The following is a 27,861-nucleotide window of genomic DNA, read 5'->3' as shown; positions in this document are numbered from 1 at the left end:
CCATGCTGGATGAGCTCTGGTTCTTCATGTGCCAGACCATTCACCTCTTCTATCTGGGAGGCCATATTTGCCTTGCCAAAGAATCCTGGCTGGCAAATTGGCAAGAGTTATAAGGGTGTGAAAGAGTTAGTCCTGAGGTGTGCCTTGGTGGGAGAACAGCTTAAGATCTTAAATGAGTAAGACCTACATCTAGAATTTCCTCTTAATCTCAATAACAGAGTTTATCACATCGGTGTGACTTGTACTTGGTCGCTAACATGCAAGAAACCACACGTCGTTTGAGACAGAAGACACTTTTAATTCGACTAGAAAGTGATGTTTCTGTTCTACATGACATCAAATAAACCCTAAAAGCAGTGGTGGTTATAAGCCTACATTATGATGAACACTAATGCAGATTCCATTTAGCTGTCTCTGACACCATTGGCTCTGGTGTAAATGTAAAAATTCTTTAGACACAGCTTTAAGAATCCTGTTCAAGCAGACAGTCAGCGGCATAAAGCGTTGAACAGTCAAGAACCCTCCAGCAGAGAATCTCTTGCCAACTCTAAACAAGACAGAACCTAAAGTCAATGTGATAACATTTCAGACTTGGTCAGAGATGCGCGGCAGGTGTCAATTTATTAGCTTTCTGGAGCTGCCTATTGGCCATTCCAAAACTGTCACAAATTAAAGCAAATCCCTGTCACCTGTAAGAACAGTCCCAAGTCTGCTCAGCCAGAGAGCAAACAGATGTTGGAGGCTCTGTGACTAAACTTAAAATCCTTTAAACTTAAGGCAACACCTTTTTAAAAAACGACACAGGACTATAGGACTGAATGCTATAAGTAAACAAAGATACTTCCAGCTCAGTTTGAGTATCACTGTCACAGTGAGTGGACACTGTGAGGCACAGTTGTATTAAGCAAACAAGGACACAGCATTATTCAAATTGAGATCACAAGCTCAGGGATACTGGTACAATTACAACATTCAAAAGAATGATAAATAGGAAGGGATTAGAGGGATATGGTCTAAATGCTGGCAAATGGGACTAAATTAATTTAGGATATCTGGTCAGCAGGGACATGTTGGACCAATGCTGTACAACTCTATGACTAGATGACTCAATTGTGCAAAGCAATTAAAGCAACAAATGGCATATTTGAAGACTAAATATTCAACAATAATAGAAAAAGATAGTTACAAGACTTTATTACCTAAGAACGTCATAGCTATGGCTGGGAAAGAAAAAGATTGTCAATTGGCACCTCACTGATTTCAAATTTGATGCCAGGGTAATTGTTATTATATTATTTTATCGAATAGAAAACAATCATTGAAAACACACTGTCTGTAGCTGACAGTCCTGCAAATACATGGCTTGAGAGGTATCGAACTTAAGGGTAAAGGTGTCCGACAGAAGGGATATCAGATAATAAATAATATGAATACATCTCGCAATCAAGAGTTTTCACTCTCAAGGATGGACACATCTTGACATCAATCTTCTTCAATGATAGAAGGAGTCAAACTGGTTAAATTCAGAAACCAACTTGCCCAAGGACAGCTAGTCATGGAATAATAGGTCAAAGAACATTCAGGTAAGGAAGGTACAACCAGTCAAAGGACAGCACAGAAAAGATTTAGCAGGGTTCCTTATCCTCATTGCAGAACCCAAACCGAAGACATAATCCATTAAGACTAGCATCAATGAAATTTATTTCATTCTGTTAGCAAGATGGAAACTTGCAACTGATGGGCAGAAATGTTTTCCATTGCTATCAACACTAAAGAGAGTTCAGACTGTGAGGATCAGCAAGGTTTGCAAGCAAGCACCAGCAACTACATAGTCAATGAGCAGTACACCCTATCTGAGCTCATTCATTCATCAGATGCATCAGGGTGCAACACAGATTGGTGAATAACTAGTTATGGCAGATTTAAGCTCAACATCAGACGCTGAGGCTATTCAAAAGTTACAACTTCAAGTGGAGAAATTAATTTCCTTATCTTCCCAGGAAGAATCCTTAGTAACAAAGATAGAGATTATGCAAGCAAGAAGAATTTCTTAAGTAACGGGGAGCTGAGGAATTGAATATGGTGGTTTCTCCAATATTCCAAAACTGAATCCAAATGAAAGTATCTAAACTAATCAAGAAATAAAAGCAAAAATTCTACTTCAAAACAGATTTACTGCCAGATTGAGAACAAAAATCGGCTGTCACAGATTGCATTCTTGCAGAGATGGTGCATGCAACCCAATGAAAACCATCTGGAAAGGAATGACCAATGTCCAGAGGTTTAGGATGTGGTCAACAAAAAATTGCCAAACTCACAGATCCAGGATCTTACAAGGAAGCATTTGCCCAGATCCAAGGATCCAGAATACTGCAACAAAGAAAGTGCTTGGTTCAACAAAGATAGCTTTGCTCTGTGAAGGAAATGTCTCAAACTAAAGGTCTTTCAGAGGTTACAATGGAGCAATTGCCTGTCTCAGCGAGAAAGGCATCCTTTGCAAAGGAAATCCAAGAGAATAAATGCCTTCTCGCCTTAAGGGGCTTTCAGACCTGACAGTGTCAGGAGTAGAATCAAAACCTTCATCCAGACACTGACCAACCTTCCAAGTCCGAAGAGAAAATGTTCTGGGAGAATAGTGAAGCCTACAAAACAAGGGGGAGATGGGGTAGTGGCAACCGTAATTAGATAAAGTGGGTGAAGGCTGTTAATGGGAAAAAAAGCCTTGAAGATGTCACATGGACTTGGTGGCAGAACAGTTTAACAACTCAAAGAGTTAAGACTTACATCCGGGTTCTCTATATGGTTTTTGTAACAATATCACTCTAACTTACTGTACTTAGCTGCTATCATTAAATAAATTACATTTTATTGAAGACAAAGGATCCCTTCTTGTTAGATTGGTCAGTAGTTTTCCTCTACCATTTCAGACTAAGTAGGTGCTGCAGATCCATACCCCAGAAGGAATAGTGGCAGCAAACCTACCACATTATGCATGGCATTGTAGACAGGTTCATCCATGAATGGCAAGTGGTAAACACTGCTCCTGCAGACAGACTTGGCAATTGTCAAATGCATATCAAGCAAGAGATGCACAAAAATGCAAAATTCCATTGTCAAACGTAGACGTGCATTTATAACTACATCCACAGGAAGCACCATCACTTATATAAATGTATTTTACAACATAGGTATGATTCTTGTATCTGTCCTACTTCACTCATTTGTCTTGCAACAGGTTAAAGGAAGGGGGATGTTTTCATGCAAATGCCAGGATGATTCTCCCTGGATCAAAGTTTGCAACCTTAATTTTAAGATTTCTCTTTTACATATCAACAGTGGGCCACAGTAACAGAGGAGGTCCAACCTTGGTATTTTGCATCTAAAAGAGCCAAAGGTTTTGCAGAGGTTGCTGCTCTAGTAATCTGGGCAGATGACATGATCAGAAAATAAAAGTAAGGTGACCTCAGCAGTCTCTTTGTGAGGAGTTTCATTTCTTCATTCTAAACTTCACTTAAGGATAAAGGTAAAAAAAACTCAATGGTTGGATTAAACGACACTGTGTTAGTTCCAACCCCATCATCATCAATTCAACTTTGGAAACAGTTTTGGCTTGAAATTTCTTCAACATTCTGCCCAAATAGGCACTTGCCAATTTTTTTCCCTTTAAGCAACTCAGCTGATAATCAAATGGAGTCATGCAATAATAGTTTTGTGTTTTGGAAGAGCCCACCACATGCAAGAAATAATTAAAACAAAATCAAATTCGCTATTTTTTTTTTCTTTCTTTCAGATGTTGACTATAAATTATCTTTATGAAGTGCCAATGGCCTCTACTTTTCAGCTATTCACTACATCAAACCTTTGATTTCCATTTCTGCAGATCTTGTCTGTACATTTTCTTCTGTGAAGGAGATATGTGTCACTAATTAACAACTTCTGCCAATATTTCCTAATGATATTTGGAATCATTGTTATTAATTTTTATTCTTTTTGCTTCGAATGATCTGGTTAAAAAGCCTGGACTGCGGTGAACTAATCCCATTCTATATTGCACCACGTATGTCATTTTAGGTTAAAAAAATTAATGTTCCTGCTTTTTAAACAATACTTTGAAAGTATAATTAATTCATTTCAGGTAATTTGACTGCTACTGGAGCTTTATATGCCTGCTTGCAATTCTATTCTTACATTTGCATGATCTGTGGTAAACTATGACTTTGTCACAAATGCTGAGTAAGCTATGAATACCAAAGCTGTGTTGCAACAATATAACTTACATTCATATCAAAAACAATCTGTCAACATGCATTTGTTCTCTGTTCAATTTGATTTATATTGTCAACCACTGGACCTGTGCATTCACATTTACCCTCTGAATTTTACCGTCTTCTAATATTAATGGGGTGGGAAACCTCCCTTGGATATTGTGACTTAATCAAATAAGAGCTGGCTTTCTCGTCTCTCTCAGAATCTAGAGTTATTATTAAAGGAAAAAAATGAAAACTTTTTAAAAGTAGTACTGTGTCACCAATTCAATTGAGCAAAAGAAGCTGAATCAGTAACATTCAAAAGGTTGAAAGTATAAGGATTTGAATCCTGTTTACAATACATTTAACCGAAAGCTAATCCCACCAAATACTAGCAGTTTTTGATGCTGAGAGGCTTTGAAGTTTCCTCCTGTGGGTGTAGTGATTTGAACCAGGATCTTTCATTGGCTCGTCAACATTATGTTTTCAAGAAAAAAAGAAAGAAAAGTTTGCAATTTTCAATAATATAAAATCAGCAGTTTCTATTAATTGAATAAACTGGAAATGGAAAACTAAAGAAAGAGAGTGGAAAAAACAATGGGAGGGTGAGCTGTCAAAGCCACTGTACCTTGTGTTTGAGGGGAGAAAAGGCATGGTTGGGGAGAAACTTTCAATTCTCATGTAAATCAGACAGGCATTTACTCATCCGTTACTATTGGATGGGCGACACAATCCACTTTTGCAATCAGTCCTCAATTTAATACTCATGATGTGTTGCCAGGACTAATTACACCTCTTAAAGTCAACTCATTCTTCATGACAGTGGGAAATCTGGCATTAAATGGTTGTCTGAACCAGTTAGAATACATTTTTCACAGTCTAAGTTTTTTCATTAACCTATTTTTCTAATCAAGTTGTTCAGAGATACTAATTCACGTCTCTGGAGCAGATGGGACTTGGAACCCGGACTTCCCAGTCCACGGTAAGGACAATACCACTGCACCACAAGGGGGTCCTGTAAAGGTCACAGCTGCCTCTAAATTTGTGGATGGTGTCATGAATATTTGGCGAGCAACTGCGATGCAAGAAGAGGGTCGCTTCCGTGGTGATGAACTCCCAGTGACCAGAGAAATTTCTCAACCACAATGGAAAGAGGTAGCAAATCAAATTTGGAAGGTTTCATTATTTCAGGATCCTAACAAAAGCTCAGGGGAAAATAATTCACCTGAGCTCTCTAGCCAAGAACCCTCCCTTTGCTCTTCTGATGCCTCTCTTGGCACCATCATATTACTGTAGGACCTTCATCTGTTCACACACAGATTTTAGCACTGTCCCCATAGCTATTTCCAATTGTTAGATACAACTGTTACTTCCTCACAGCATGTACACTAAATTAAGCTGTCTGATATATTTTCAGTTCCTCGCAACCTGCATATATTCCTCCAATAAGTGGAAGATCACATAATCAGAAGGAGGTCTGACAACAATAATACTGCTGACACCACTGCAGAGGGGCATATGGCATTGCAAATGATAGAGCTGGAAAAAACACAAAGCAGGATTTTGATCACCTTCCTTACTTTGTCGTTTTGTCCTTAACCCTCTCTCACATACACTTAATGTGTTCAGCTGATATTGTATTGAGCTATCACTCATCGGCTACTGGTGAACCATATTACTGAGTGACAATACTTGACTTCCTCCCACGTCTCCAAATCAATTAGAAGCATTGGTCCTTGCTTCAGCAAACATTGAGGAAGAAAACTTACTCTCATAGTTGGAGATTGTAACAAAAAAATCTAACCCCACCTCTTACAACCTCTTCCAAACTCTTCCAACAGACAGAAGATGTAAAAGCTTAAACACACAAACTGACAGGTTCAAGAGCAGCTCCTTTCACATTGTTATTAGACTTTTGAATGGACTTCTCAAGTTGCAAATCCGATGTTGATCTTGTTGTGCATCTTCTCTGCAGCAGTAACATTATTTCCCTCGCCCTGTTCTATCACTCTACAAACTTGCATGGTATGACCTGCCGGTACTGCACCCAAAACAGAATTTTTCACTGTACCCAGGTACATGTGAAAATAATAAATCAAATCAAGTTAAATCAAAATTTACTGATTGTGGATTTTAACTTTCATTTCAACTGGACGAATCAAATTGGCAAAGGTAAGTTAATGGAAGACTGTAGAATATCTGCACAACCATTTACAAGAACAATTGTTGTAGAACCAACTAAGCAGTTTGCATGATGCTACAGGGCAGAGCTAATTTGTAATTTCATTATAAAAGATCCTCTGGGAAAAAGTAATCATGATCCAATTGAATTCCACATTAAATTTGAGTGAAGTACTCAAAGCCGAAAATAAGAATCTTAAGTGTAAACAAAGCCAATGACATCGTTTGAGAGGAGAGATGGCGAAGGTTGATTTGGGTAAATAAACAGAAATGTTTGGTTGTAAGTAGACATTGGGAAACGTTTAAATAAATCTAACTGAACATTTTCAATAAACATACACTCCATGAAAAAAAAAATGAAAACTCACTGTGGTTTACTCGGAAGGTTAATAATGGTATTGGATTAAAATAAAAGATTTATAACATTGCAAAGAATAGGAACAAACTTAAGAACTAGGAAAGTTTTAGGAATCAGACAAAGCAAATAAAAAGGGAAAAGAATATAATGAGAATAAACCATCCAAAACAATAAAAGCAGGTTCTAAAAACTGTCTAAAGTAAACCATGCAGCTCAGAAAGAGGTAATTTGACCCATTGAATCTGCATCAGCCTACTTTGAAAGCAATTCAGCTAGTCCCACAGCTTGTTTTTCCCCAATAATCCTGCATTTGTTTTATCTTCAGTTATTTATCCAAATCTTTCAAAAGGCATAAATGAACTCTTTCAGGCAATGCATTACAGATCCTAACCAATTGCTCAGTAAAGAGAATATGTTTTCTCAGGTTGTCTTTGTTTCATTTGCCAATTAAACATGTATCCTCTGGTTTCTCAAGCTTTCCTCCAAAGAAAATATTTTCTCTCTAGCTATTCTGTCCAGAACTCTCACGATTTGGAACATCTCAATCCAATCTCCTATCAATCTTACCATCTCTGAGGAGAACACTTTCAGCCTCTCCAATCTACATGCATAACTGACGTTCCATATCACTTGAATCATTCGTTTAAAGCATTCACATATATCTTTTCTAAAGTCTTCACATCCTTCTGAGAGTGCTTGCCCAGAATTAAACATCAAGCTTCGGTTGAGGTTGAATGAGTATTTTATAAATATTCATCATAGCTTTCATGCATTTGTCTCTTGGATAGAATTTTCCTCTGCCAGGAATGGCATGGGCAATGCAAAAAAGATGGAAAAGGGAGAATGCAAACATTGGATTCTCAATATCAAGAAAAGATCTCCCAATTCTCTGCTTTATAAAGTGATGTTAAAATCTCAGGATTAAATAGTGGCTGCCCTATTTCCTTCCATTTGCAGTTCTTTGTTAGTTGAACTCAGCTCACTTACTTGGCATTTCCAATTCTCCTTACTTTCCCAGAACAGCACCAATTCCCAACATGAAAGTCAAAACAGTAACCTGGCAACAGTGGGTCACTGCCTGCTTCCCCAAGCCTTCATCCAATCCTGTCTTCAAAGCAATATTTCTATATGCCCTATGGGCACCATCTTCCTCCACCCTTCATAGACATGACTCAACATCAGCAAGCTGCCAACCTCACCACATCATTATGCCTAATCTCAGACTAATTCACACGCCACTTCAAGTCTTCAGTCTTTGGAGCAAAAGGACATTTCCAATTCGCATGCTTCTGTCAGATCACTGTACACATGCATTCTCACATGTCCACACAGGATGTACCTTATGGCTCTTAGCTTCATTTATTAGTACTCACTCACTTTGCACTTACTTGGAAGCTATCAGCCTCAATGGCTTGCTTTGCTTTTTCATGCATAGGTTCTCCATTGCTCAGTGATAAGATGCTACATTCTATTGCTTGCATTGTTTTCATGTGCAGGGGAAGAAGCAGGCAGTTTGTCACAATGGTGACCAGTCCTGGCAGGGAACATCTCACTGCACAGCATGTGCCACACTTTTGTGCTTCAACCAAATGGCCATTTCTGAAAGCCAAAGTGGAGCAATCCTTAGTAGGTTCAGGGGAGATTATAGTCAACCCGAAAATGTCACTACAGTCAGTCAAGGAACTCATCCAATTCTTGATGAGTGGGCAGTCAAGTTTCATTGGATTGGGTTGCTGAGGGAATGAGACAATTCAAAGATGGGGAGGATGGACTTCGTTATCACATAGAAGGGACAGGGAGTACTGGGAGGGGAGTTTTCACAAATGACAATCAGTCTGGCCTCTACATGTAGAGTGTATATGACCAACAAGAACATGGCCATGCACAACGCCATGAATGCTGGGGATAATTGCAGATATTAATGATTATATAAAGGGGTTAAGCATAAACAGGGAAAGGTTGTGAAAGGTCATTGGAGTATAGGGACAGCAGCACAAAAGGAAACATGAAGGATAGTAGCATCACCCTGTGTTTGAGATGCAGCCTGTAAGTCACTTAGAAGGACATGATGTTGAAACCTTGCCAGCTTTGATCTAAAGTCAACTGTGCAATAGTAATACAAAGATGCTATATACCATATGCAGAATGGGCAGAGTATATTACCATTTTTATTTTCCCAGGAAGTTCAATTATTTGAATGTGAGATCCTGCTGGAGTCAATTGCATTCACCTAGCACCTACTAATTCAATAATGCCATTCTGCCATCAAATTGTATTTCATCAGCACGTCATTGCTGAAGAATGCACATTACACATCATGGTCTCAAACAATCATGGCATTATATTGCTTGCATTAATTACCTCCTTATCTTATTAGCGAAGCAAAGGTAATCAAATGTTAACTTTAACGTGTCACCTTTCTTTGATATTTCTGAAATGCCTTCCACAGCTGTCATTGGCTGACAATGTTTTGGAGGTTCCACATTTGTACACCGAACTGTGTGTAAGCAACGATATAGTCTATGATGTGCTTACTTTGTGATAGAGACAACAACCCATCCAATGGGTTTGGACCAGCCTGTGTCTCAGGGCTCACTGCCTTTGCACCCACTTTGATGGTTAGAGTGCTTCTGCTTTCCCTGTTGTTTAGCGCAGACAGAAAGCCAGCCAGTATGGAATGGTTGCCAGCAGTCAGCAGTCGAGAGGATAGACATGCAGCTGTAGCACACTGTGCTATATCAATTACACATGTGCACCACGTGCCAGCAGTGTACAGGACAATCACGCTACACGTGCATCAACCAAATGGTCATGTCTCAAAGTCCGAGGGAAGTAGTCCTTAGACAAGTCAAGGGAGATACACTGAATTCAAGGGGTCCTGACACAGTGGGTCAGAGGCATCGATCACTATCAGTCCAAATACTTAGATACAGTTACTTGATCAGGTGGAGCAGTCAGGGTCAGTGGGTCCATATCAATGCTGTCCTGAACTGTAGGAGCAGGAGTGGTCATCGATAGTCACCACAGACTGAGGATGCCCCAAGACACAGTTGGATGCCCCACTCCAACAAGTGTTGGAGTGGGGCATACACCATGACAGAATATGTGGGCATCCTACCAATAGCTGTCAGGGTGACAGTTGTACTAAACCTTTTATGCAATGGGCTGCTTCCAAAGATCCACTAGAAACATCAGTGGGATCTCTCAGTCCTCAATCCACAAACAAGCTAAGGCTGTTGCCAATGCAACTTGTGCCAAGTGTCATCATTTCTTGTTTCCCCATAATAAGGCCAGTGCTGTAGCCCAGGCAGTAGACGTTAGCACCATAGCTAGCTGACTTCTTGAGTAGATTTGTAGCTCAGGTTGATGATAAGTGTATAAGTTAGCTCATCATTGGGAATCAAGGGTAACCGTCTGCAACAATAGCTGATGCTGCTGTGACATAACCCCTGGAGGCAGCCCATTCTTCACCATGGCTACGAATGATCTGTAGATGAGATTATGATGCTTAAACTGAACTCAGAATGCCATGCAGTGCACCATGGACTGCATATATCGCATAATTCTAGCAGGCTGTGCTTGGCAGCAGGCTAAAAGGAAATAAGATTAACTCTGGTGAGGTGGGAGTGCAGCAGCAGTATCCCAAAGAAAAAGGGGACATTGAGCAGAAGGAGCATCACCTTCTGCATGATAGAGAGATGCAGCGCCAAGTGCAAAAATTCAGACAAAAAAACAGAATCTGCTGGAGAAACTTAGCAGATCTTTCAGCATCTGTGAAGAGAAAGCAGAGTTAAGGTTTTCAGTCCACTGACCCTTATTCAGAACTCAATACAGAATGCAATTTATACACAGTTCCAGGAGCTGAGCGCTGGGTATAAAATTAAGTATAAAATTGTTGGTGCTCCTAAGACTATGTCTATTCCCCGATACAAATACAGATTCTTATTGTTCACTTTTACCGAAGCAGAATAGTATTGTGCATTTTAACCTGTTTAAGGCTTTTCAATGTGTGATGGTGGACAACTAGCAAGCAGGATACCAAATGTAGTAATCTCCAGATCATTGCCAGTGCAAGTAAGTACAGAAATTGGAAAATGTAAATGATTGTGTGTGGCTGGAAAAATGGTATAGGAGAGAAGGTTTAAATCTGGTGGAAATGGCAACTGTGAAAGCTGAATGAGTTGCAACTGAACAGAGCCAGAATGGAGTTTTTTGCAGGACGTTTTGCTAATTCTGCTGGGGAGGGCTTAAACTATCTCAGTGGGAGAGTGGGAACCAGTAGAGAATATACAGAGTAATACCAGGGTGCACAAATAACAAGGAGAGACAGTATTGAAATAAAGATTATTAAATTAACAGGTGGAATCAAAGTCAGAGAAAGGTAATGAAGTCTAAATTGGAGTGTGCTGCATGTGTGGCAATGCAGAGAGTAATTAATAAGATTGCTGAGTCACAAAGTCAGACTGTCATGTGGTTATTGCAGCAATAATAGAGACCTGGTTCAAGGAAGAGCACAACTAGATGTTAAATATTCCTGGTTACAAGGTATTCAAAAAAATGACAAGAAAGGGGAGAAAGAAAATGAAGGGGGGGAAGCACAATCACTTAAAGAGAGCACTGCGGGATTGAAGGAAGATTTACCAGAGGGCTCAAGGGCAGAATAGATTTGGCTACAGCTAAGGAACAGAAAGGATGCAATTTCATTTCTAGGTGTAATTTACAGACCACCCACTCATGAGAAGTGTTTAGAGAAATGCTTTCTGCAGGGAAATTAGATAGGTGCAAACATATGTGAACGTTTTACTGGGGACCTTAACTACCCAAATATAGATGAGGATAGCGATAGTGTAAAAGGCAGCAAACATTCCAAGATTGTGTTCAGGAGAATTTCCTACCACAGTGTGTGCCTAGCCCAACAACAAAGGAGGCACTGTTAGCCGTGATTGTTGGAATAAGGTGGGCTACGTATAGCAAGTGTCAATGGGGGAGCATTTGGTGTAAAGTGATCACAATATCATAAATTTTAAGACGACAGTGGAAAATGACAATGAATGATCTAAAATCAGAATAATCAACTGGAGGAGAGTGGGGCATGAACAGAGCTCGGCTGGAACTAAAGGTTGATGGGAAAAGCTGTAGCGAAGTAACAGGCTACTTTTAAAAAGGAGGTGGTTCAAGCACAGTTCCCTCAAAATGGAAAGGTAGGGACAAACAATTCCGGAGGTCCTTGGATGAAAAAGGAGATTGAGTTTAAGGTAAAGAAGAAACATGTGCTTCTGACAGGTGTCAGGTAGGACATGAAATTGAGAAGGTGGCACATTGACTCAGTGGTTCACACTGCTGCCTCACAGCATCAAGGACCTGAGTTTGATTCTACCCTCAGACAACTGTCTCTATGTGTGGAGTTTGCATGTGCTCCCCGTGTCTGCATGGGTTTATGTCAGGTGCTCTGGTTTCCTCCCACAGTCCAAAGATGTGCAGGTTAGGGTGGACTGGCCGTGCTAAATTGCCCATTGTGTCCAGGCCATGTGCAGGTTAGGTGGAGGATGCAGGATCTGGGCGGGTCAGTGGGGACTCAATGGGCTGCTTCCACATTGTAGTTATTGTATGATAAGATATAGAAGGGAGAATTTAAAAAGCAAATAAGAGAATCTATCTAACCTATGGGAAATCTCAGTTTACTACAAGCACATAAATAGTAAAAGCATGGTAAAAGCAGGGGTATTGCAGATTTTGAACCTAAAAGATGATTTATGGAGGCCAAAGGCATGGCAGAGATGTGAAATGAATCTTTTGCATCTTTGTTTCCTTACAGAGCATGGTGCTGATGCCACATTTTCAGAGGAGGAAACCTAGCCATTAGAAGGGATTAGTGTTGATAAGGAGGAGATATTTGATAAGCACCCAAGATTCAAAGAGCACTGAGACTGGATGAAATCTATCCAAGGATATTGAAGTAAGCAAGAGTGGAAATTCAAGAGATATATCCTGTTACAGACTCGGCCAGACCACTCAAAACATTCTTAGGCAGGTAGACCAGACCATAACTTTGCAATTTGTTTGGTAAGTGTACAGTAAAAATTACCCAGAGTAAGTTAGCGAGATTGACTACCAGGTTTTCAAACATACAAAAAACTATTCACAAAATTACACAATGAAACATAAAGAACAGAATTAAGAACCCCTACAGAACTCAGTAGGCTAGACTTAATTATGCTGTTTCGAAGTTACACAACAGTCCCACTAAGCAAACCCCCTTAAAACACAGTTTTAAAAAAAAACAGACATCTACAGGTTTAAGTTAGAAAAGCAGAAAGAGAGAGAGATTGTTCACACAGCTCACTGTTGAGCTTCTGACTAGATATGGACTGAACTGGTCAGCTAGAGAGCTGACCACTCCCCTTCCATTATACAGGTCACTTAGAGTTATAGAGATGTACAGCATGAAAACAGACCCTTTGGTCCAAACCGTCCATGCCGACCAGATATCCCAACACAATCTAGTTCACCTGCCAGCACCCGGCCCATATCCCTCCAAACCTTTCCTATTCATATACCCATCCAAATGCCTTTTAAATGTTGCAATTGTACCAGCCTCCACCACTTCCTCTGGCAGCTCATTCCATACACGTACCACCCTCTGCATGAAAAAGTTGCCCCTTAGGTCTCTTTTATATCTTTCCCCTCTCATCCTAAACCTATGCCCTCTAGTTCTGGACTTTGCGACCTAAGGAAAAAGATTTTGCCTATTTATCCTATCCATGCCCCTCATAATTTTGTAAACCTCTATAAGGTCACCCCTCAGCCTCCGACGCTCCAGGGAAAACAGCCCCAGCCTGTTCAGCCTCTCCCTATAGCTCAAATCCTCCAACCCTGGCAACATCCTTGTAAATCTTTTCTGAACCCTCTCAAGTTTCACAACATCTTTCCAATAGGAAGGAGACCAGAATTGCACACAATATTCCAACAGTGGCCTAACCAATGTCCTGTACAGCTGCAACATTACCTCCCAACTCCTGTACTCAATACTCTGACCAGTAAAGGAAAGCATGCCAAACGCCTTCTTCACTATCCTATCTACCTGCGAGCCCACTTTCAAGGAGCTATGAACCTGCACTCCAAGGTCTCTTTGTTCAGCAAAGCTCCCTATGACCTTACCATTAAGTGTATAAGTCCTGCTAAGATTTGCTTTCCCAAAATGCAGCACCTCGCATTTATCTGAATTAAACTCCATCAGCCACTTCTCAGCCCATTGGCCCATCTGGTCCAGATCCTGTTGTAATCTGAGGTAATCCTCTTTGCTGTCCACTACACCTCCAATTTTGGCGTCATCTGCAAACTTACTAATTGTACCTCTTATGCTCGCATCCAAATCATTTATGTAAATGATGAAAAGTAGAGGGCCCAGCACCGATCCTTGTGGCACTCCACTGGTCACGGGCTTCTAAAACATTACCACTTTGGCCTGAAGTCTCATCTGTTTACATATAAACAAAAGGCCTCTCAAAATCCTTTTCATCTCTGTACCAAACTGGTTTAATCAGAATTCGGCCTGATTACGACCCCTCTGAGAAAAACCATGGACCCAGTATCTTTGAGAAAAGGAACAGCTTTTAGAAAAAAGAGACCAGCTTTGTTATTCCTCCCCCCTTAAAAAAGATGGCTTCATTTTTAAAACCCTTCAAAGAAAAAAACTGGTTTGTGGTCTAAAATTCACATATACTATATACTAACGATACACAAGCAAACATGCATAACCATATGCAAATTCAGGCTGCGACACACCTGCCGCTGAATGCTTCTATGTCTCATTTGATAATTGATAACGCATTGGCAATCACATTTTTGCGACCTGCCACATCCACAAATGTAACAACAAGCTCCATCTAAATAGCCTGGCATTTTTGTCCTTAAAGTTTTCCACAAATGTCAATGGATCATGATCAGTGAATACGATATGTCAGATGCGTTGCTGGTAATATAAACACTGAAATGTTGCAATGCCAACACCAAGCTTAAAGTCTCTTTCTCCACTGTTGAATATTTTTTGTTGATGAACATTCAGCTTTCTGGAAAAATACTCGATGGGTCTTTCTATTCCCTTGTCATTCTCCTGCAGAAGCACTACACCGACACCACATCACTGGCATCAATAGCCACCTTGAAAGGTGTGGCTAAGACTGGGGCAGTGGTTAAGACGGTTTATAGGCTGAAAAGTGCCTTTTGACAGTCCTCTGTCCACTGAAACTTCTTGCCCTTTTTTCACAATTCGGTGAGTGGAGCAGCCACGCTGCTAAAGTTCAGCACAAACATTCAGTAAAATCCATGCAATCCCAGGAACTGTAGTATTATTATTTTCAATCACAGTGTGGGAAATTCCCCAATTACTTGCGTTTTCACATCCTACGGGGCCATTTGTCCATGTCCAATAACATGGCCAAGAAAGGTGACTTGAGCTTTGACAAATTCACTTTTGCTAGGTTTACCACCAACCCTGCCTTCCGAAGTCAATTGAACAAGTCTGATTAATGCTGTAAATGTTCCTTCCATGAGTGACTAAAATCCACCAGGTCATCAATGTAAACAACACAATTGGGTAACCTGGCAACGAACTTAGTAGTCAGTCTCTGAAATGTGGCTGGAGTGGTTTTTATATCAAATGGCAGGACCTTGAACTAATATAATTCATTTGGTGTTACGACAGCCGAAATTGCTTTTGCTCTCTCTGACAGAACTACTTGCCAGGAGCCTCTGAACAAGTTAGAAATGTAAGTTGCTTGTCCCACTTTTTCGACACAGTCCTCCAACCATGGAATTGGATATGCAGCAGTCTTTGTAACGGCGTTGACTTTGTGATAGTCCACACATAACAGTTGGGTACCATCTGGCTTTGGCACCATTTACTATGGGTGAGCTCCAGTCACTGTAACTCACTTTGATTACACCATCTTGGAGCATGTGCTCTACCTCCTTCTGAACCTATGCCATCTTCAGAGGGTTATACCTATAAGGATGTTTCTTAATGGGAATAGCATCTCCATTCTCTACATCATATACAATTCGGTTAGTACTTCCCATTTTATTTCCACATATCTCTTTATGTAATAGTAATAACTCTTTCAGGTCATTTTGATTTTCTTGCAGAAGGTAACTCAAAATTTATCCCAATTTTTGACAACTTCCTCATTGTCCAATTTGATTTGAGGAACATCCAATTCAGAATCCTCTGAGCTTGGTTCTTCCTTCTGTGCTGTAATTATTTAACACCTTCTCCTCTTGCTTTCCTTCCCTATCAAAATACCTTTTGAGCGTATTCACATGACACACTCTCTGAGATTTCTTCCTGTCTGGAGTCCTTATCAAGTAGTTCATCTCATTCAATTTTGTCTCAATTTAATAAGGTCCACTAAATCTTACTTCTAAAGGCTCACCTGTTACTGGAAGTAAAACCAATACCTTATCCCAAAATGCAAATTTGTGATTTGGTGATTTCTTATCCACTTCCTGTTTCATTGTCTGCTGTGATACTTTTAAACGCTGTCTAGCCAACTCTCCTGCTCTATTTAATGATTCTCTAAAATGTGACACATAGTCCAAATGGGTGGTCTCTGAATTCTGACTTATTAATTTCTCCTTAACCAATTTTAACAGTCCTCTTGCTTCATGCCCAAAAATTAATTCAAAAGGACTGAATTTGGTCGATTCATTTGGTGCATCTCTGATTGCAGAAAGTACAAACGGAACTCCCTTATCCCAATCATTTGGATAATCCTGACCATAAGCCCTGAACATGGTCTCTCATGTTTGATGCCATCTCTCTAGCGCTCCCTGCGATTCGGGATGGTACGCAGTAGATTTGAATTCCTTTGTTCCCAAGTTATCCATAACCTCCTTGAATAGTTTGGATGTGAAGCTTGATCCTTGATTTGACTGGATCTATATTGGTTGTCTGTATCTCGTAAAAGAAATTAGGTAATTCTTCTACAACCCGTTTAGCTGTGATGTTGCAAATGGGATTGCCTCTGGAAATCCAGTCGACACATCTATTATTGTGAATAAATACTTATTCCCACTTTTCTGTTTGAGATAGGGAATCTATGCAATCAATCAAGACTCTTATGAAAGGTTCCTCAAATGCTGGAATAGTTATTAAAGGTGCAGGTTTTATTACTGCCTGTGGTTTTCTGATTGCCGATATGTATGACATGTCTGGCAAAATTCAACTACATCCTTGTGTAGTCCCGGCCTTTGTAGTTTAGCCTGTGTTTTCCTCACCTCTACATGACCTCCAAGTGGTATTCATGCGTCACTCGCAGCATCTGCTTTCTATACTTTACTGGCAAAACAATTTGATGAATCTCTGCCCATTTCTCATCTGCTTGAACATGTGATGGCCTTCATTTCCTCATTAAGACATTATTTGTTAAGTAATAACATGCAGGGATGCATTCACTCTTCTTCTTCTGTCTATGCCTTTTGATCTAACTGTTTTAACTTCTCATCTTTCTGCTGTAACTCAATCAGCATAGCAGAGCTAAAGATAATGGCATGTTTACCTAGTTGCTCCTGCTCTGTCCCACTTTCTGATAAAAAAAAGTCTCGGATAAAGCTATGTCAGCTTCCTTATTTGTGCCTTTTGAGCTCTCCTGCTTGAACTTGTGTGTCTGTGATCTTGTGATCATACAATCTAGGAAAATTCCTAGATAAGCATTCCTTCATTCCTTCAGTTCCCTGCATCTCCACGTTTCACAACATCTTTCCAATAGGAAGGAGACCAGAATTGCACACGATATTCCAACAGTGGCCTAACCAATGTCCTGTACAGCTGCAACATGACCTCCCAACTCTTGTACTCAATACTCTGACCAATAAAGGAAAGCATACCAAACGCTTTCTTCACTATCCTATCTACCTGCAACTCCACTTTCAAGGAGCTATGAATCTGCACTCCAAGATCTCTTTGTTCAGCAACACTCCCTAGGACCTTATCATTAAGTGTATAAGTCCTGCTAAGATTTGCTTTCCTAAAATGCAGCACCTCGCATTTATCTGAATTAAACTCCATCTGCCACTTCTCAGCCCATTGGCCCATCTGGTACAGATTCTGTTGTAATCTCAGGTAACCCTCTTCGCTGTCCACTCCACCTTCAATTTTGGTGTCATCTGCAAACTTACTAACTGAACCTCTTATGCTCTCATCCAAATCATGTATGTTAATGACAAAAAGTAGAGGGTTCACCACCGATCCTTGTGGCACTCCACTGGTCACAGGCCTCCAGTTGAAAAACAGCCCCCTACCACCACCCTCTGTCTTCTACCTTTGAACCAGTTCTGTATCCAAATGACTAATTCTCCCTGTGTTCCATGAGATCTAACCTTGCTAATCAGTCTCCCGTGGGGATCCTTGTCGAACGCCTTACTGAAGTCCATATACATCACATCTACTGCTCTGGCCTCATCAATCTTCTTTGTTACTTCTTCAAAAAACTCAATCAAGTTTGTGAGACATGATTTCCCACGCACAGAGCCATGTTGACTATCACAAATCAGTCCTTGCCTTTCCAAATACATGTACATCCTGTCCCTCAGGATTCCCTCCAACAAATTGCCCACCACCGAGGTCAGGCTCACCGGTCTATTGTTCCCTGGCTTGTCTTTACCGCCCTTCTTAAACAATGGCACTACGTTTGCCAACCTCCAGTCTTCCAGCACCTCACCTGTGACTATCGATGATACAAATACCTCAGCAAGAGGCCCAGCAATCACTTCTCTAGCTTTCCACATAGTTCTCGGGTACATCTGATCAGGTCTTGGGAATTTATCCACTTTAACTGTTTCAAGACATTTTCAATTGTTTCAGCACTTCCTCCTCTGTAATATGGACATTTTGCAAGATGTCACCATCTATTTCCCTACAGTCTATACCTTCCATATCCTTTTCCACAGTAAATACTGATGCAAAATATTCATTTAGTATCTCCCCCATTTTTTTCTCTGGAGTCTCTAGCCTCTCTTTACATAATTGAGCACTTTTTGTCTCACTATGAATTTCTGTTACCAGTACCTTTTCTGGAAATAGTCCCACAGGAGTACATATCTCCTCGTCCTTCAGCATTACAGACTGAGAGGATCCTGTGTCCCTTAATATTATAACCTCTTTACCTGCTGCACCTGCCTTATGTGAATAAACTTCACCCTTGCAGATCTGGCACTTTCTCCTTAACCAACCTCTGATTATCTTGCACATTCTGAGGCAGTTGTCTAACTTCCCTTGTGCTTTAGTTACTAGGCAAGTAGGCGGCCTGTCTCCCCAATATAGAGGAGGCCACATCGGGTGCAGAGGATGCAATAGATGATGTGTGTGGAGGTGCAGGTGCATATCCTCTGCACTCGATGTGGCCTCCTCTATATTGGGGAGACAGGCCGCCTACTTGCGGAGCGTTTCAGAGAACACCTCTGGGACACCCAGACCAACCAACCCAACCACCCTGTGGCTCAACACTTTAACTCCCCCTCCCACTCCACCAAGGATATGCAGGTCTTTGGACTCCTCCATCGCCAGACCACAACAACACGACGGTTGGAGGAAGAGCGCCTCATCATCCGCCTAGGAACCCTCCAACCACAAGGGATGAACTCGGATTTCACCAGTTTCCTCATTTCCCCTCCCCCCACCTTGTCTCAGTCAAATCCATCGAATTCAGCACCGCCTTCCTAACCTGCAAACTTCTTCCTGACCTCTCCGCCCCCACCCCAGTCTGACCTATCACCCTCACCTTGACCTCTTTCCACCTATCGCATTTCCGACGCCCCTCCCCCAAGTCCCTCCTCCCTACCTTTTATCTTAGCCTGCTGGACAAACTTTCCTCATTCCTGAAGAAGGGCTTATGCCCGAAACGTCGATTCTCCTGTTCCCTGGATGCTGCCTGACCTGCTGTGCTTTTCCAGCAACACATTTTCAACTTTTTGTTACTGGTCCAACAAAACTTTCAGGCTTGTCTGCCTATCCTTCATCTGGCTTTCTCCTAGTCCATCAACGCTGCGGTTTTATGTGGCCCACTTTATTACAATGAAAACACCAGAGCTTTTTATCTTCTTTTTCCCCCTCAAGGGTTTCTTTTTTACCCTGTGGTAAGTTCTCCTTATGATTTTCACTGAGATCTACCTTTCCCTTTCCACGTGAGGATTTCTCTTTGCCCCAGTTTTTATCCCTCATGGACTGAAATTGATTCTGGAAGCCAAACCGTGTTTTATGGACCAGCTCATAATCATCAGCCACTTCAGCTGCTAATCTTGCTGTTTTAACTCTCTGCTCTTCCACCTGAGTTCGCTTTAGTTTGCACATTCTCCCAGTGTCTGCGTGGGTTTCCTCCGGGTGCTCCAGTTTCCTCCCACAGTCCAAAGATGTACAGACCAGGTGAGTTGGCCATGCTAAGTTGCCCATAGTGTTAGGTGCATTAGTCAGAGCGAAGTGGGTCTGGATGGGATACTCTTTGGAGGGTTGGTGTGGACTGGTTGGGCCGAAGGACCTGTTTCCACACTATAGGGAATCTAATCTAATCTAATCTAATCTAATCTAATCTAATCTAATCTACTTCAGGCAGTGAATTTTTGAATTCCTCCAAAATAAATACCTCTCTAAGGGCATCATGGGTTTGCTCGATTTTTAAAGCTCTTATCTATCAAAATTACTTTGTTTGATCCTTTCAAACTCAATGTAAGTTTAACCAAGGTTCCTCCTTAGATTCTTGAAACATTGTCTATAGACTTCTGGTACAAGTTCATATGCACTTAAAATGGCTTTTTTCATCTCCTCATACTCCCCAGATACCTCCTCTGATAGTGATGTGAATATCTCACTAGCCCTACCTACAAGTTTCGTTTGGATAAACAAAACCCACATTGCCACTGGCAACCGCATTTGTTTAGCCACCTTTTCAAATGAGATGAAAAAGGCTTCCACATCCTTCTCATCAAATTGAGGCAATGCTTGAACATACTTAAACAGTTTCTCACTAGGCTTCTTACTACCAGGGGCTTGCTCCCCCTCACTCTCTTCCTCACTAAGCCTACCCTCAGCCTTTATCTCCAGCCTTTTAAGCTGACTTTCCTTTTTAAGTATCAGTTTCTGAAGTTCAAAAGCTCTCTCCTTTTCTCTCTGTTCTGCAGTTCTCTCTTTTTCCCTCTCTTCTGCTTTTAATCGTAACTCAAACTGTTTCATTCCTGCTGCCTTTTCCTCATCCATTTCCGCTAACTCAAGCTGCTTCATTTGCAATTGAATTCTTGCCACCTGTATAGATTCTGATGGTTTCTCTGGCAAGTTTACATGCTGATCTACTGCTGTAATTATTTCTCCTTTCCTCACAGAAGCAGGCAGTTCTAATTCCAGCTTGTCTGCTAATTCTTGCAATTTGATCTTGTTCACCTTTTGCAAAACTTCCAAAGTCACCACATCCAATTCCAGCAAACTTTTGGCAACTGAAAGAGCCATTACTATCTCAAGCTTTGTCTACCTAACCAAACCAACACCCAGAATAAAGACATTAGCACCTGCCACTCACTGTTTTAAATCCTGCATAGAGCCCCCAGTCTGCTTGCCCTTATTTGATGTTCATTTACTGGACAATAACATGATGGCAGTGCCCAGTGGGTATTGGGGACAGGACAGAATAGAAGTGACTTAGAGGTTTAGTTAGATGGAATGCAGCCAAAGACAGGTAAACTGCATGGCCTGGTTGGTAAACGGTGCCTAGTGTGAGATAATAGGTTGGAATGTGCAAGTAGGAGAAAGTGAGGACTGCAGATGCTGGAGATCCGAGCCAACACGTGTGGTGCTGGAAAAGCACAGCAGGTCAGACAGCTTCCAAGGAGCAGGAGAGTTGAGGCTTTGGGCATAAGCCCTTCATCAGGAATGGAATGTGAAAGTGATTGGCTGCTGTGCTGTGATGGTGTCAGTGAGAATAACACTATTGACCAGGTAAACAGCAGCCTTTCAGACTGGGATGGCCACCTTTCAGCAGATATCCATTGAGTGGTAACTTGTTCTGGGATCAGCGCATGGTAAGCTGGGGAGAGAATTACACAAGAGTGTGAGAACCCACAACCCTCCCCTTAACTTTAATAATCCCAAAGCAGTTATTGAGGCAAGTTTTGGTATATGCAATGAAAAATATTACTGTGCCTTGTGGGAAAAAAAACTCAATACAACTCACAATTAGCAAAGGAAAAGTAATGTTCATACTTCGATTCTTCATTCTCACATAGAGCTGACCCACATTATGTGGGCTCTAAAAATAGTGTTAGAACCTGATTGTGCAATTTCTACCCTTTCTTATGGCAGCAATTAGGAATAGGAGGGCATTTTATATTGTTGGATTTATTAACAGTTAAGAGGACAGTGTTTTTAAAGGATTTGAACTTGCTTTTCATTTATTTTGACAGTTGTATGAGGATTCTCAATATTATTTTAGGATTCACGGGTTCTATATAAAAATAACAGCTTAGCAGATGTGTGGATCTGGAACATATGAGGTGGGATATGATAATACGAAAGCTGGGGATGAGACAGAGTATGTAGGATAGAGATTATTAAAGTTAATGGGAGTATGGAGAGGTGTGGAGAGTAGAGGGCTGAGGGTTACAGATCCTCACACTCTTGAGGCCAATGCCTCTGTGAATAGAGCCCCAGGCCTTTTAACCTGACTGCATCAGATCCATTAGCCTCCATCTCTGCCTCAGGCTTGTTCAAGGAGACCATGGCCCCAAAACCAGCCCTATCCCAATCCCCCACTCTGGTGTGGGTGTGTATTGCCAGTCAGACGTAGCATTGGAAAATGGTCCAACCTCCAGCGCATATTAATCTGCATTATAAAAGAAATGTGATTGATGTACAGAGGTGCATTTTTTAAAGCGATATGTTATTTTGTTACATTGTTTAGAACATGTTAGCAATTAGATTGTTATGAGCATGTATTCAGCAGTATCCAACATGTCACATTACTCAACTCGACAACAGTGTGCTAAACTAACACTGTGTTCCACACCACATGGAGATGTGAATGACTACTTTTGATGAAAGTTCCAATAACTGTTCTAAAAGTGTGATCATTTTAAATTTTTTGGAACCACAAGACATAACACATACCTTCTCCAAGGATTTTTAGCCCAACCGATTGCAAATTAAATCAATGTGCTGCTTTATAATTGATTTCATCTCAATAAAATGCTCTTCAAAATGCTTTTTGGAATATTGAAAAGTTCATGTGGTCAGACATGTGGGATTACATTATCCCATTAATGTAGCAAGGGGTTCATTGTTACAAGTTTACAATCGTGCTTCATTGTGTTTTATGTTCAGCTATTAGGCATGAAGCTCAATGCTGATTGTAAAGGATTGTGAAAGACCGATATAATGCTGAGCATGGGAAAATACCAGCTGCATAGCTGACATTGAGTCAAAAACAACCACCGGGTTTGCAAATAACTGGTAAGTTTATAAAAGATAGGTGTTTATTTTTCTTCCAAATTTCTATTTTCTTTACCCCCTTTCTAAAATCTGTGACTCTTCATGAACTGTTGGACAGAAACGGTCACAATTCACTGTCAGGACAGCAGTTGCAAACCCGTTGCAGCTATTCTCAAGAGATTTTAAATTACCTGTCTGCCCAAGTCTACAGAACACATATCCCACCTCCAGTGAAAGGGTGGCAGTTCTGCAGAGTCACTGGCAGTGGCAGCCCATTGTTGGTGCTCCATAAGGAGGAACAGCTCTGAACGTCCTGGAAGCCAGGTCAGTCCAAGGTGCGTCAACATGCCCAGGTAGGCGGACCTTGGTGTTGGATGGGGAGTGGGGTCAGTTTGAAGAGCATGGGCATCTTTCCAGGACAGGGTTAGCCCTTGCGTGTGGTGGATCCTCAGTTTAGCACAGTAGCCAAGCAGAAGAGTCTGTCAGGCTTTCATATGTGGCTGTTTGCCACACCTCACTGCCCCTCGCTGAATACCTGGATGAATTCCTCAATTAGCCATTGGGACAGAGAGAATAACCTGGACCATCACCCAGATTTAATTTGGGGAAGTCAGGAAGACAAAGAGTTTTCTACTTCATGTCTTTTCACCCCATTCAAAACCCTCTGCCTTCCAATCTGTTACCTATGCGTTGGAAGCTCCTATAATTTGTAAATCTTTACTCAAAATCCACAAAGAAACTTCCCATGTTGCTGATTGGGGATCAAGGGTAAGGATTCTGACCAATTTTTCCCTTCCTTAGCTCAAAGGTATCAAGTTCCTATGTGCCTGAAATTGTCCCAAAAGGGTTTTGACTGAGGTAAAAAGTTGTCCCTTCTGTGACTGAACATCACAGTGGAACACAATTACTCTTAAGTAAAGTGAAACCTGCTTTTACTACCTCTACATCCATGCTTTGACTATCCAAATCATAGAACAATGATCTCTGCTGGAAATGGATATGCCTGCCTTGAAAAAAAATAAGAATCACTTCATACTCAGCTGTTCAACATTCACAATCTGAATCCAATCACAACAAGCAGTCTGCTATTTGTCAAAGAATATGCTTTAGCTGATCAAAGAACAGAACTGGATCATACAAACCTTCTCAACAACAGAGTAAAACATCAAAACAACTAACAGGCAAACAACAAGTTGGACTGACTCCAACCACCTGTCAACCAACTCGTATGATTAAATATTCATCGAGACTGGGAAATGGGATGGCGGGGGAGATATACATTGGCCAAAGTACAGGAATTGGAGAATAAGGCTGAAGGCCAAATCCATGAATATTCCCTCCCTGCTCTCTTCCTCCTTCTGTTTCCTATAATTGCATTTAGGAAATGGCAGCAACTTCCAAAAAATAGGCCCCCTCGAATTCCACAAGCATCAAGAACCCAAGAATTCGTGAGAAAACGTTATAAAAGGTGAGCACCAGCCCCTATGAATATGCAAAATAATGTGCCTGGCAGCTGACACCGAGGACCAGATTTTAACAAATAAAAGGCTGTGAATAGAATTGATTGTTAAGTGGAAGCATTTGTCCTCCAATGAAGCATTTGCTCCCTGGCCGAACTAGAATCCACAAATTCTGAGAAGTTAAGCAATTGGAAATAAGACTTACTTTTATACATATTGATTGTGCCTGGTCCAACCATTATATCAGATGGATACTGTGATTGTATCCAATTTTAATCATATTCGACCTCAATAATGAATCATTGCCTTTTGTTTCCCAACATTAATCACTGTTGTAGTGATAAATCCATGCGAAAGCACTATAAACCTCATTAAATGTACTGTTAGCACCACGGGTGGATTACTCTGCCTTGTAGTAACTGGGAGGTCAGATTACTAGTGTTCAGACTACCGGTGTGAAGTGGGGATACACTAAGCCATTTGACAAGCCCCACCTTACTATCATTGTGCTTATCAATTACCAATAGATTTAGTTGAGCACCAGTGAATATCATTCTCATTTGATAGAGAATCGATGATTTGGAATAGAATTCCCAATTTGTTACAGATAATTTCCAAATTTATCAGACAGCCTGCTTGCTGATAGTCAGCAAAATCATTCGTGATTAAAGATCATTGTCATGAAATGTAAAATATGTTTTCTCTCTACTCATGCTTCCCAACCGACTAGGTATTTCCAGCATTTTGTTTTTATTTTAGATTAAATCAGTTGGTTTAAGCCTTAGCATGAGTCAGTCCTGATTTTTGACTGGGGCATTGGTTCTTTCTGTTGTAGAGATCACGCTATTTGTTTTCACTGGCATTATTGCGTCTTGCTTTCAACCCGGGGAATGGGAAAGGATTGCTGCTGTTGGGCTGGGGTGGGAGAGGTGAGTTCAGTGGCAAACTTACATCGTGCTGCTGTTGTGAAGCTTTTTGCATGTTGGTCTTCTCCATTCATGATAACAGATTCCTAATCGAATCCACGAGGTGGCAAATAGGTGACTGAAGGATGTTGTGTAGCCGTATCTGCTGATGTGTCAGTGAATGATTTGTCAGGCTTGCAGTTAAAATCAGCCCTTGAGCCTTGATAGGAAACAGTCTTATTGTGCTTCCAATGCTTCACTTACTCCTTTCCACAGTATTAAGTCAAATTGTGCTGTCTTAAATAATCTTGCCTGCACGTTAGCCCTCAGTGCCAAAAAATCATCACGCAGAACATTCCAGCAAAAATATAACCAATTCATTGCCATTCTCCACATTTGTATCTCTGCATTAATGTTTGTTTCCCTTAGACACAGTGTAAACAGGTATGTTGCTTAACTTCAATCTTGTGTTCCTCTAAAGTGTTTCTCAATGAAAGGAATAAGAATGGTGATTAACTTCTCCTCCACAGTGACTCCTGTTTCTCATCTGTGATGAAATCCCTCACTTATGCTGGTTGATGAGATAGCTCCCAGTTCCTTAACGTTTGTTTTGGCTCATTCCCTGTTTGGCTGTACCTGGGCTCACTTAGGTTGTCAAAGTGGCCTGGACTGACAGAGGCAATTAGGTTTCAAACTTTCATTCATCTCTCTTCATCCCTTCCCTTAAAGAACAATCAGAGACCAGGCGAGAATAAATCTTTCATGCTCCTAAAGAGCAAGAAACATGTTGTAAAACTGTCCTGAAGTCAAGTTTCAAAGAATTTCCTGCATAAAATCTCAATAATAAAAAAGCCAGAGAAATCAAACATGCGTGGTACTATCAATTGATAAGGAATGTATTTACCTCAAATTCAGCCATAAGGTCAATATGAGGGCCTTCCAGGAAGAGGCCAATTAGGGAATGATTTGTAGTGGTCTCATCTGAAAATTCCAGAAATGCCACTGGATACTTGCAAACCAGGTGAGGGCTGTACAAGAGTATGGGTGAAATTTTCCTCCATTGTGTGAACAGAAACGACTAGTGTGAATACTGACAAAAAATATTCATTTAACGCCACTCTTACCTCCTCAGACTCCATGCACAACTTCCCACTACTGTCCTTGACTGGCCCTAATCTTACTTTAGTCATTCTTTTATTCCTGACATACGCATAGAAAGTTTTAGGGTTTTCCTTGATCCTGCCTGTCAATGACTTCTCATGTCCCCTCCTGGCTCTTCTTAGCTCTCTCTTTAGGTCCTTCCTGGCTAACCTGTAACTCTCAAGCACCCTAACTAAGCTTTCTCATCTCATCTTAATGTAAGCTTTCTTCTTCCTCTTGACAAGAGATTCCACTTCTTTAGTAAACCATGGCTCCCTCGCTCAACCACCACCTTCCTGCCTGACAGGTACATACTTATTAAGGACACACACCAGCTGTTCCTTGAATATGCTCCACATTTCAATTGTGCCCATCCCCTGCAGTTTCCTTCCCCATCCTATGCATCCTAACTCTTGCCTAATGGCATCATTATTGCCTTTCACCCAGCTATAACTCTTGCCCTGCGGTATGTACTTGTCCCTAAAGTACCTGAAGTAAACATAACCGAATTGTGGTCACCATCACCAAAGTGCTCACCTACTTCCAAATCTAACACCTGGCCTGGTTCATTACCCAATACCAAATCCAATGTAGTCTCGCCTCTTGTTGGCCTAACTATATACTGTATCAGGAAACCCTCCTACACACGTTGGTCAAAAACTGAAGTACTCAAACTATAGCATTTCCAGTCAATATTTGGAAAGTTAAAATCACTCATAACAACTACCTTGTTACTTTCGCTCCTATCTAGAATCATCTTTGCAATTCTTTCCTCTACATCTCCGGAACTATTCAGAGGCATATAGAAAACTCCCAACAGGGTGACCTCTCCTTTCCTGTTTCTAACCTCAGCCCTTACTACCTCAGCAGACGAGTCCTCATCAAACGTCCTTTCTGCCACCGTAATATTGTTCTTGACTAGCAATGTCACACCTCCCCCTCTTTTACCACTTTCCCTGCTCTTACTGAAACATCTAAACCCCAGAATCTGCAACAACCATTCCTGTCACTGCTCTACCCATGTCTCCAAAATGGCCACAACATCGAAATCCCAACCCATGCTGCAAGTTCACCCACTTTATTCTGAATGCTCTTGGTGTTGAAG

Source organism: Chiloscyllium plagiosum, unplaced genomic scaffold, assembly GCF_037043375.1.
Source record: "Chiloscyllium plagiosum isolate Xiang-an unplaced genomic scaffold, Cpla_swu_hap1 HiC_scaffold_36, whole genome shotgun sequence".
In the NCBI taxonomy this organism is placed as follows: Eukaryota; Metazoa; Chordata; class Chondrichthyes; order Orectolobiformes; family Hemiscylliidae; genus Chiloscyllium; species Chiloscyllium plagiosum.
Note: the sequence above shows the minus strand (reverse complement) of the source record.